This window comes from Xenopus laevis, chromosome 2L, assembly GCF_017654675.1.
Source record: "Xenopus laevis strain J_2021 chromosome 2L, Xenopus_laevis_v10.1, whole genome shotgun sequence".
Classification (NCBI taxonomy): Eukaryota; Metazoa; Chordata; class Amphibia; order Anura; family Pipidae; genus Xenopus; species Xenopus laevis.
In genome coordinates this window covers 166,102,599-166,111,655 of record NC_054373.1, presented here as the reverse complement: position 1 = coordinate 166,111,655, position 9,057 = coordinate 166,102,599, and positions in this window count along the sequence as shown.

Sequence of the window (9,057 nt, the reverse complement as noted above, 5' to 3'; positions counted from 1 at the left end):
TCAGAGCACTAGTCACATGCCTTGGGGCAGATGGGAAATTGACAATATGTCTAGCCCCATGTCAGATTTCAAAATTGAATATAACAAAATCTGTTTGCTCTTTTGAGAAATGGATTTCAGTGCAGAATTCTGCTGGAGCAGCACTATTAACTGATTCATTTTGAAAAAATTTTTTTTTCCCATGACAGTATCCCTTTAAGTACAGTATATGTGAGCAAAATCTTCCTCAAACTTTGCTGGACAGGTTTGGGGAATTTTCTCTGGAATCCTGTTACTTCTATTTATTCCAGTGAATATGCATAAACAGCTATACAATAGCAGCACAACTCATTCATGGGTGGTTTATTAACGTTCACCTTGGTATATGGAATACAATGAATAAGCACAGTACTCACTCAATATACATAAACCTATTAGCCTAATTGGATAATTGAGCTTAAATGATTATCCTTCTCTGAGCAATGATCACCTTATCTTTTTAATCTCATGTGTGACATATATTAATAAACATCAAATGGTCATGAGTGAAGGGGCACACCCTTATACTGTAGCACCTATTCCAGCTGACATGGGGTGCATACCATTTAAAGGGCCAGCACTGCTCTCCATTCAGTCTGTAAGTACATCCCATCTGTGTTCTGCCTTAATAAACCTTAAAGGGATTCTGTCATGATTTTTATGGTGTCGTTTTTATTTCTAAATGACACTGTTTACACTGCAAATAAATCACTCTAAAATGTAACATTTCATTCCTGAACCAGCAAGTGTATTTGTTTTAGTTGTAATATTGGTGTGTAGGCAGCCATCTCAGGTCATTTTGCCTGGTCTTTTAAGGGTTAGTTCACACAAGGAGATTCGGGGAGATTTAACTAATCGCCTCTTTTTCTGGGCGACAATCTCCCCTAACTGCCTTCACATGTCTTCCCATCCGCTATAATGAAAAGTCGCCTGGACTAAAGCACAAGCGGCACTTTGTTTTCCAAAGTCGCCCAAAGTTTCCTTGTGAGGCAACTTCGGGCAAATTTTCAGGCAAATCTCCTCGTGTGAACTAACCCTGGGTTAAACTGCTTTCTGCCAGACTATTGTTTCTCCTACTCAATGTAACTGAATGTTTCTCAGTGGGACCTGGATTTTACTATTGAGTGCTGTTCTTAGATCTACCAGGGAGCTGTTATCTGGTTACCTTCCCATTGTTCTGTTGTTAGGCTGCTGGGGGGGAAAGGTAGGGGGTGATATCACTCCAACTTGCAGTACAGCAGTAAAGAGTGACTGAAGTTTATCAGAGCACAAGTCACATGACTGGGGGCAGTTGGGAAACTGACAATATGTCTAGCCCCATGTCAGATTTCAAATTTAAAGGAAAACAATACCCCCAAAATGTTTACTTGAGCAACCGATTTATTTAATATTAAGTGGTAGAATCTTACTAAACTGGTATATATATTTAAGCAGTGTTGGACTGGCCCGGCAGGACACCGGGAAAATACCCGGTGGGCCCGACCCTTAATGGGCCCCCGCCGGGCCAGACCCCTCTCCAGACTTCTGGAAAAAAGTTTTTTTCTCGCAGCGCCATCAGCGCAGCGCCTTCTGTGAATGCGCTAGGCAACAAACACATGCAGGTGCACTCGGCGCATCACAGTAGGGGGCGGGGTGGAGGGGGGCCCTGGACAGTAGTCCCGGTGGGCCCCAGGCCCCCCCAGTCCGACCCTATATTTAAGTAAATATTGCCCTTTTACATCTCTTGCCTTGAGCCACCATTTCGTGATGGTCTCTGTGCTGCCTCAGAGATCACCTGACCAGAAATACTACAACTCTATCTGTAACAGGAAGAAGTGTTGAAGCAAAATACAGAACTCTGTCTGTTAATTGGCTCATGTGACCTAACATGTATGGTTTGTTTGGTCTGTTTGTGTGCACCGTGAATCCTATGATCCCTTATTTTTTAAAATGGCAATTTTCTATTTATGATTACATATTATATATATTATTATGAAAATGGTTTATTTACATGAAGCAGGGTTTTACATATGAGCTGTTTTATGCAATATCTTTCTATAGAGACCCATATTGTTTAAAGGGTATAGTATCCCTTTAAGATAGAACTTGTACCCATTCAGCCAAACTGCCCTCTGGTAGCCGGACCATTTGAAAAATTAGGAATAGTTATAGGTGATTAAATTCGCCTGGCATGGTTTTGCGGCGAATTTCCACTTTTCGCCACCAGTGAAAAAATTATTTGGAAGCCCATTGACTTTAATGCATTTGGACAAAATAGTCGCGTGTATAAAAATTGAAACTTGTCAAAATGATTTTGACGCCCATTGACTTCAATGCATTTTGCAAATTTTTCACCGTTGCGTAAATTTTTCGGTAGATTTGTGAATTTTCCAACGAAGCCAAACAAAACAGATTCACCCATCACTAATCAAGAACCCTTCTAGTAAATGTAGTTTTCTGAGCTGTATGGATTGTATCCTTTTTACCTGGGTTTTCTAGGTGTATCTGCAATTTATCACGTCATATGGGTGACAAAGTGGCTCAGTCTTACCATGCTGGAGTCCTGAGTTCAGTTACAATCAATACAGCTACTTGCCTACTCATGAAACTGACTAACTAGTGTGTGTGAATGTGATAGGGACATTAGATTGTAAGCTCCGCCAGGGCAGGGGCTTATAGGAATGATGTATAACCTCTGTAAAGCACTGCTTTATATAAATAAAGAACACCAAATAATTATCTAGACAAGTAGGACAAGCCCCTTTGATATCAAACCTAGTACACATCTATATATCAGAGGCCCAGGTGCTGTTCTTTTTTACCACATCTCTTAGCAGCCAGTTTATAGTTGCACTGTTGCATTTCAATGTGCAGCACAGTTGACCTTCATGCCTGGAAACAAATAAATAAAAAATAAGCAAATAAATTCCATATGGATGTGGTCATGCTTCTTTATCACAGTGGAGATTATAATGCGAGACAGCTGATGTGACCGGATTCTTTTAATGCTTCCTACTCTGCTCAGCAAAATAAAATGGAATTGATGGTTTGATAATACACAGACTTTTTATGAGTAAACATAGATAGTTACAGGGTAAATTCCTTCTTTTGTGGCTTGGATTGGTGTATACCATTGTCATCTGCTTCTGTTGTGCCGGTTTGGCTACCACCACCAGGGACCTCATGGACCCATGGTCCTTCAGCAGTATCACCTACTATCATTATCTTCTTCCCAATCTGCTATTGTTCTAAGGCAGGGGGTTCCTAACCTTTTTTTACTGTGAGCCACATTCAATAGTAAAAATAGTTGGGGAGCAACACAACTTAGTATGCAAAAAGTTCCTGGGGGTGCCAAATAAGGACTGTGATTGGCTATTGGTAGCCCTTATGTGGACTGGCAGTCTAAAGGAGACTCTGTTTGGCAGTACACCTGGTATTATACAACCAGAACTTGCCTCCAAGCCTGGAATTCAAAAATAAGCTCCTGCTTTGAGGCCACTGGGAGCAAATTCAAAGGGGTTGGTCAGCTGCTTTATGTTTTTCATGAGCTACTGGTTGAGGATCACTGCCCTAAGGGAATACGTGTAATCACAGTTTTTGGGTAGTGATGTGCGAAAATTCACAGAGAATTCCCGCGATTTGGATTAGACAAGCAGACAGAGCAACATCTTGTTAGAACTATCAGAGGAGATTATGTTGCCATAGAGTTCACTCTTGGGAGACACACAGCATTGGGTGCATTGAGTGCATGCATCATGTGATTGAAGATTTTCTTACAGCCAGGCATTGGGCATCTTCCAGTTCTAGTGTGTTGATTAATGCATCTTGGGAAAAAATGCCATTTCTCAGATGTACGATGACGTACACATGGGCTTTTTATATTGTCATCTACTTTAAGCACCGGCCCTAACCCAATTCCAGCCCAACCCATTTTTTTTTTTTTTTTGGCAGAATCCTTAGTATGGACAACTGCCAGTGACAATTGTTTTCAGATGATACAATTGCATTGAAGTTTGTGCAAATCTGAATGTACAAATTAAAGTTGAGAATCAGTTGAGTATTCAGCTGAGGAGGATTTGGTATTGGCCAAATCCATAAATGATATATTCAGTGCATCTCTAATTATCCTCTTGCTATACAAGAGTGCCCCCCTTGTTCTTTTCTGATCTGCTCCTTCAGAAATGTATGTTTTGTCTCCTGGTTCTACCCATTTTCTCCTTCAAGAAATTGTCTCCCTCTGGAATTATTTTCCTTTGACTTGAATGATTCTATAATAGGCACTTTCCCACTTCTCTATTCTAATGATGATGTCATACAGTAAAGTCTGTGGAGCCTTTGAGTAGACTTGGGGGGCATAACAATCCTTGGAGGGTCACATCGGACACTGGGGCTGGACAGCCCTGATTTAGACCCTTAATCATATTAGTTGCCCTTCTCTGTAGACAGAGCCTAGAAAACAGATTGCGATATCCAAGTTGAGGTCTCACCAGTGACCTAAACATTAAAGGGGACCCATCACCTAAAAAAATTATTCAAAGTCCTATTTTATCACATTAGTCAAGCAAAATGAACTTTAATTACACTATATAAATTATTTGAATCTTGTTCCCTTCAGTCTGGGAATTCATAATTATAGCAAGCAGGCAGCAGCCATTTTGTGGACACTATTATTAAGACAAGCGTTGTATCTCAGAATCTTGTTTGTGCACCAAAATGGGGGACCCGATGTCCATCCCAATGCCCTGGCTACACAATTAAATGGTAAAGAGAACAGGGGAATGTGTGGAGAGCAGTGACATCTAGGAAGTGCTGAATGGAAAGTGAAAGTAAAAGTAAATGTCTGCCCCGCCTCTATGCCACTGGCATAGAGGAGTGGCAGACACTATTTGATTGACAGCTGAGATGTTTAAATGAGCTTACAACAGCTATGAATGCTTTAATAAAAAATATAAATTGGATTTCATGTTTAATTTGAAAAGGACTTTTATTATACAGATTTTTGTGTCTGGGTGACAGGTCCACTTTAACAGTATAAACTCTCTCTGCCAGCAATGTACAGACATGTGAATTCCTCTGTATTAGTTGGGAATCTTCCTGATTAAAGACCCTCTCCCTAGGTCTCCTGTAGTAAACAGGTCCCCCTCCCATTGGCAGTAATTTGCACCCAAAACCTAACTCAACTAAAACATTACACTGCATAGAATTATTACACAAACCCACCAATATCATCCGCAGTAGGGGAAATAGGTGCAGGGCCATGACATGCACTGGTCAGATCTGATTTGGCTTCTCTGATAGAAATAAGTTTTCTTTCTCCAAACCTCACAAAGAAATGTCTGTACTTTATATTTTGGGCTCGAAAAGCCACCGCAGCCCTGTATAAGCGATGGCTTGGATTATCACTAGGGTTGCTAAACCTCTGGGCTGGAATTGTAAATTTGGTATGTTTATCTATTTGAGGCTATAGTTCTCCTTTAAGGTCAATGGCAAATGATTTTCTCAGGGAGAATAGCAGTAAAGCCCGTCCATGCCCCATTCTGCCTTTTTGGGCCGCTTGTAGTCTAATTTGAATTCTTCCAGTTTCCCATTTAGAATTAGGATTTCTCTACCTGGAGGCATCTAAGTGAAAGCTGCTATATTTCTTCAACCACTATATATCTAATTATTCTATGGACTTAATTCAGTATGTTCTATAAACTACAGTCTGCAGTAAAATAAATAAACCATAATTGTAAACATGGTATATTGTCCTTTTTAAACCTTTCCCTTCTTATTCTGTACAGCACAATGTGTCTGGAAATGCCCCAGCTCCAACCCCCAACACCCTCTGTTCTCACCTAAACGCATCTCCTCATGTCAGGCATGTTATGTGTATCCCAGCGGATTTCCCACTGCTTGGTACCTTTAAATTAGTAATTAGCACAGCAGCCTGACTTCAGCCAAGCCTCCGTTTAGTTTATATGCCTGGATCAGAAGCATGCCGAATATTCTCTGGATGCACGGCTCTACAGCTCCTTTCCGTATAAACTTTAAATGTATTAAGAATTGCTATTAGTGGGAGCAGGATCCAGGGAACCCCATTGCTAATACATTGTAGTTCAGCTGCAAGAATAAACAGCCCTGGTTTACAGTGTTACTGACACATCTTGTCTTATTATGTACATTATCTCACATGGGGCTGGAGATGGGGGGGGGTGGGTGGAAGCATTCAATTATAAATAATTATGCAATTCAGCCATTGTGGGAAACTGAAATTGCAGTTCGACTATTACTGGTGCTGTATATAGTCAAAATATTTAGCAGTTATTCAATATAATAAGGACATTCTCCTCTGTTGCTAGACTTTAAAGGCAAACTCCCTCTCAACTATCCACTGCCACAGTCAATCTCGCCTATACTATATACATAGTTTTCTTTTCCACATGTAAGAAAACTCCAGTCTGCCCCAAGGTACATTAAAGTGGTAGTTAAGTTTAAGTTAATCTGCCCTGTACGGCTACAAATGTATTGTTATCATTACTTTTTATTACTTGTCTTCCTAAACAGTTCCTCTTCTATTCATATTCATCTCTCATTGAAATTAGTGCATGGTTGCTAGGGTAATTTAGGCCCAGCAACCAAACTGCTGAAATTGCAAACCGGAAGGCTGCTAAATAACTCAAAAACGACAAGTGATAAAAAATGAAAACCATTTGCAAATTGTCTAAGAATATCACTCTCTACTAATCATTCGGTGAACAACCCCTCTAATAGGGTGTTGCCCACCTTTAATTGTTGGCTGCACTGGGCTGAGGGGAGGAGCATTGACAGGAACTGCATCTGCTTGCACACACAGGGCAGATATCAACCCAAAAATGGCAAAAACAATCCAGCCAAAATCATGCACATGCAGGAACTTCAGTTTTCCACGGCTAGATTAAACACAACGTTTGACATTATCCTCTTTTATTAAAAAAAAACCCTTCCCTCTGGATTCTTTCCCACAAAATCTCAGGCAGAAATGGGGGGGGGGGTAGGGGATACCTGGTTCTGAAGGGAGCGGAAGTGACGTCATGCACGTGTGTGTTGTGTTATGATGTCACATCCGCTTACGGCACTGCATATTCGCCCGTTGCCACAAAAATAGGTCCGGTGCCTAGGGCAGCACCAAACCAGACTATAGCCCTGACAGGGACCCCTACCTCAAAAATTTCAGCCCCCCATCCACAGAATCATCCATAACCCCTGCCCCTTGCACATTCTTGCAGCCTCCCTACTCCCTGGGGCCCCTTGTGCCCTCTATACTTAAATTACTACAACATTCCTTTCCCTGAAATTGTCTAGACCTACTATACACTATCCCACAGCTATAGACCCTCTACCTGGAATAGGGTTGCCACCTGGCCGGTATTTTACAGGCCTGGCTGGGAAAAATGATGGTTGATCCCATTATTATTAATAGGGAAAAAAGATAAATATATAGGAAGGCCGGTATTTTTTTCCAGAGAAGGTGTCAACCCTAACCTGGAACCATCTTCCCTTACTGTACCCAGTCTATGCAAGTGACATTAAACCTGACTGGGCTGTTACTGCAGCTGACTAGGGTGCAAATCAATGTGACCCCAAACATGTTATTAGCGCAGTTATAGGCCCTTCCTGTAACCCCATCCATCCCACCATTGACACAAGTATGATTTGTTCTGCATGAACCACATAATTACTTTTTAATGTTAAAAATTTATCTCATTACATTTTTTTCACACAAAAAAAAAAAGGAAGAGAAAGCTTTTTAGGCACAGTGATAATGACAATGACAGCTATTTTTGAGCAGAAGGAATTCTTGGCGGTTTGATGTCTGGCTGAGTCGCTGCTTATGTGACAGCTCAATTGGGAGACACAAAAGCCTGAGATTTCACAGTCAGATGAGCGATTGGCACGAGGCCAAATTAAAAACACCCAGCACTTTACCTATGAAGAAGGTTTTTAGGTTTTGTTTAATTGGCTAAAATTGAATTAAATGTAACCTATTATTATGGGGTAAAAGCTTTATTAGGTTAGTTGTCATGTTTGTTGTATGGGAAATGCTTTATGTTAATGTAAAGAAAGGATGCTGGAAGGCAGTGGGCAGGGCTAATCATGCTCTTGCCACAAGCTCCGACCCCGAGATTCTGACGGTTATAGACATTTGAAGAGTTGGTCAGGACAGGTTGATGTGGCACTTGTGCCGCCTATGTAGATGCACTGGGGCCCTGGGGAAGCCACGTATTTCGTTTTTAATGAAGAGGAAGGGGCTTGAAATCTAGCATAGGGACCCGATGTTGTATATGCCGCCACTACAGGCCAGCTTACAGTATTATTAAGCACTATGGAGCCATTCGGTCATTTAGGCCTCCTGCAATTAATATTCATACATTTTAAAAAATAAATATGCATCCTAAATGTGCAGACCTTAGAAAGGTTGGGGCTAAATTACTTAAAAAATGAAAGTCATAATTGAGGCAGGACAGTGTTGTAAATGGCAGGGACGATGATATAAATTGGAGGATGGGTGGGGTTTGGGTTATAACAACCTTATAATGCTCAACTGCTGCCGATTCAAGTCAAAACGCAAGTGCAAGAGCATCTACTTCACTTATGTTGGACTCCACTCCCCCTTGTAGCTCCAATGACATTTCTGTGGGAGAACACTGCATTCTGGGTAAGAAAAAGGGTAAATTGCATCTGACTAACTGCAATGGTCCAGGCAGGTGGAGACCTGGGTCAATGTGGCCCTATTACTGGAAAAGCGATGTGATTAAGTCCTTGTGTGGAGCTTTAAATATCAGCTCATGTGGATATTGGGCACATGACATGGTTCAACAAGTTAATAGGAGCATGAGACACAGTTAATTGTTGGGGGGAGACATTGAAACCCACACCTGAGATGGTTCAGTTCATGCAGAGACGTCCAGCCTATGGCCCTCCAGCTGCCACTGAGCTACATTAGCAGTAGGGGGAATGGTAAAGCAAAACCAGCTGAGAGACAACAGGGTGAACAATAGCGCCCAACAAATTGATGTCCTAAGCATGTTCCCGCTCACA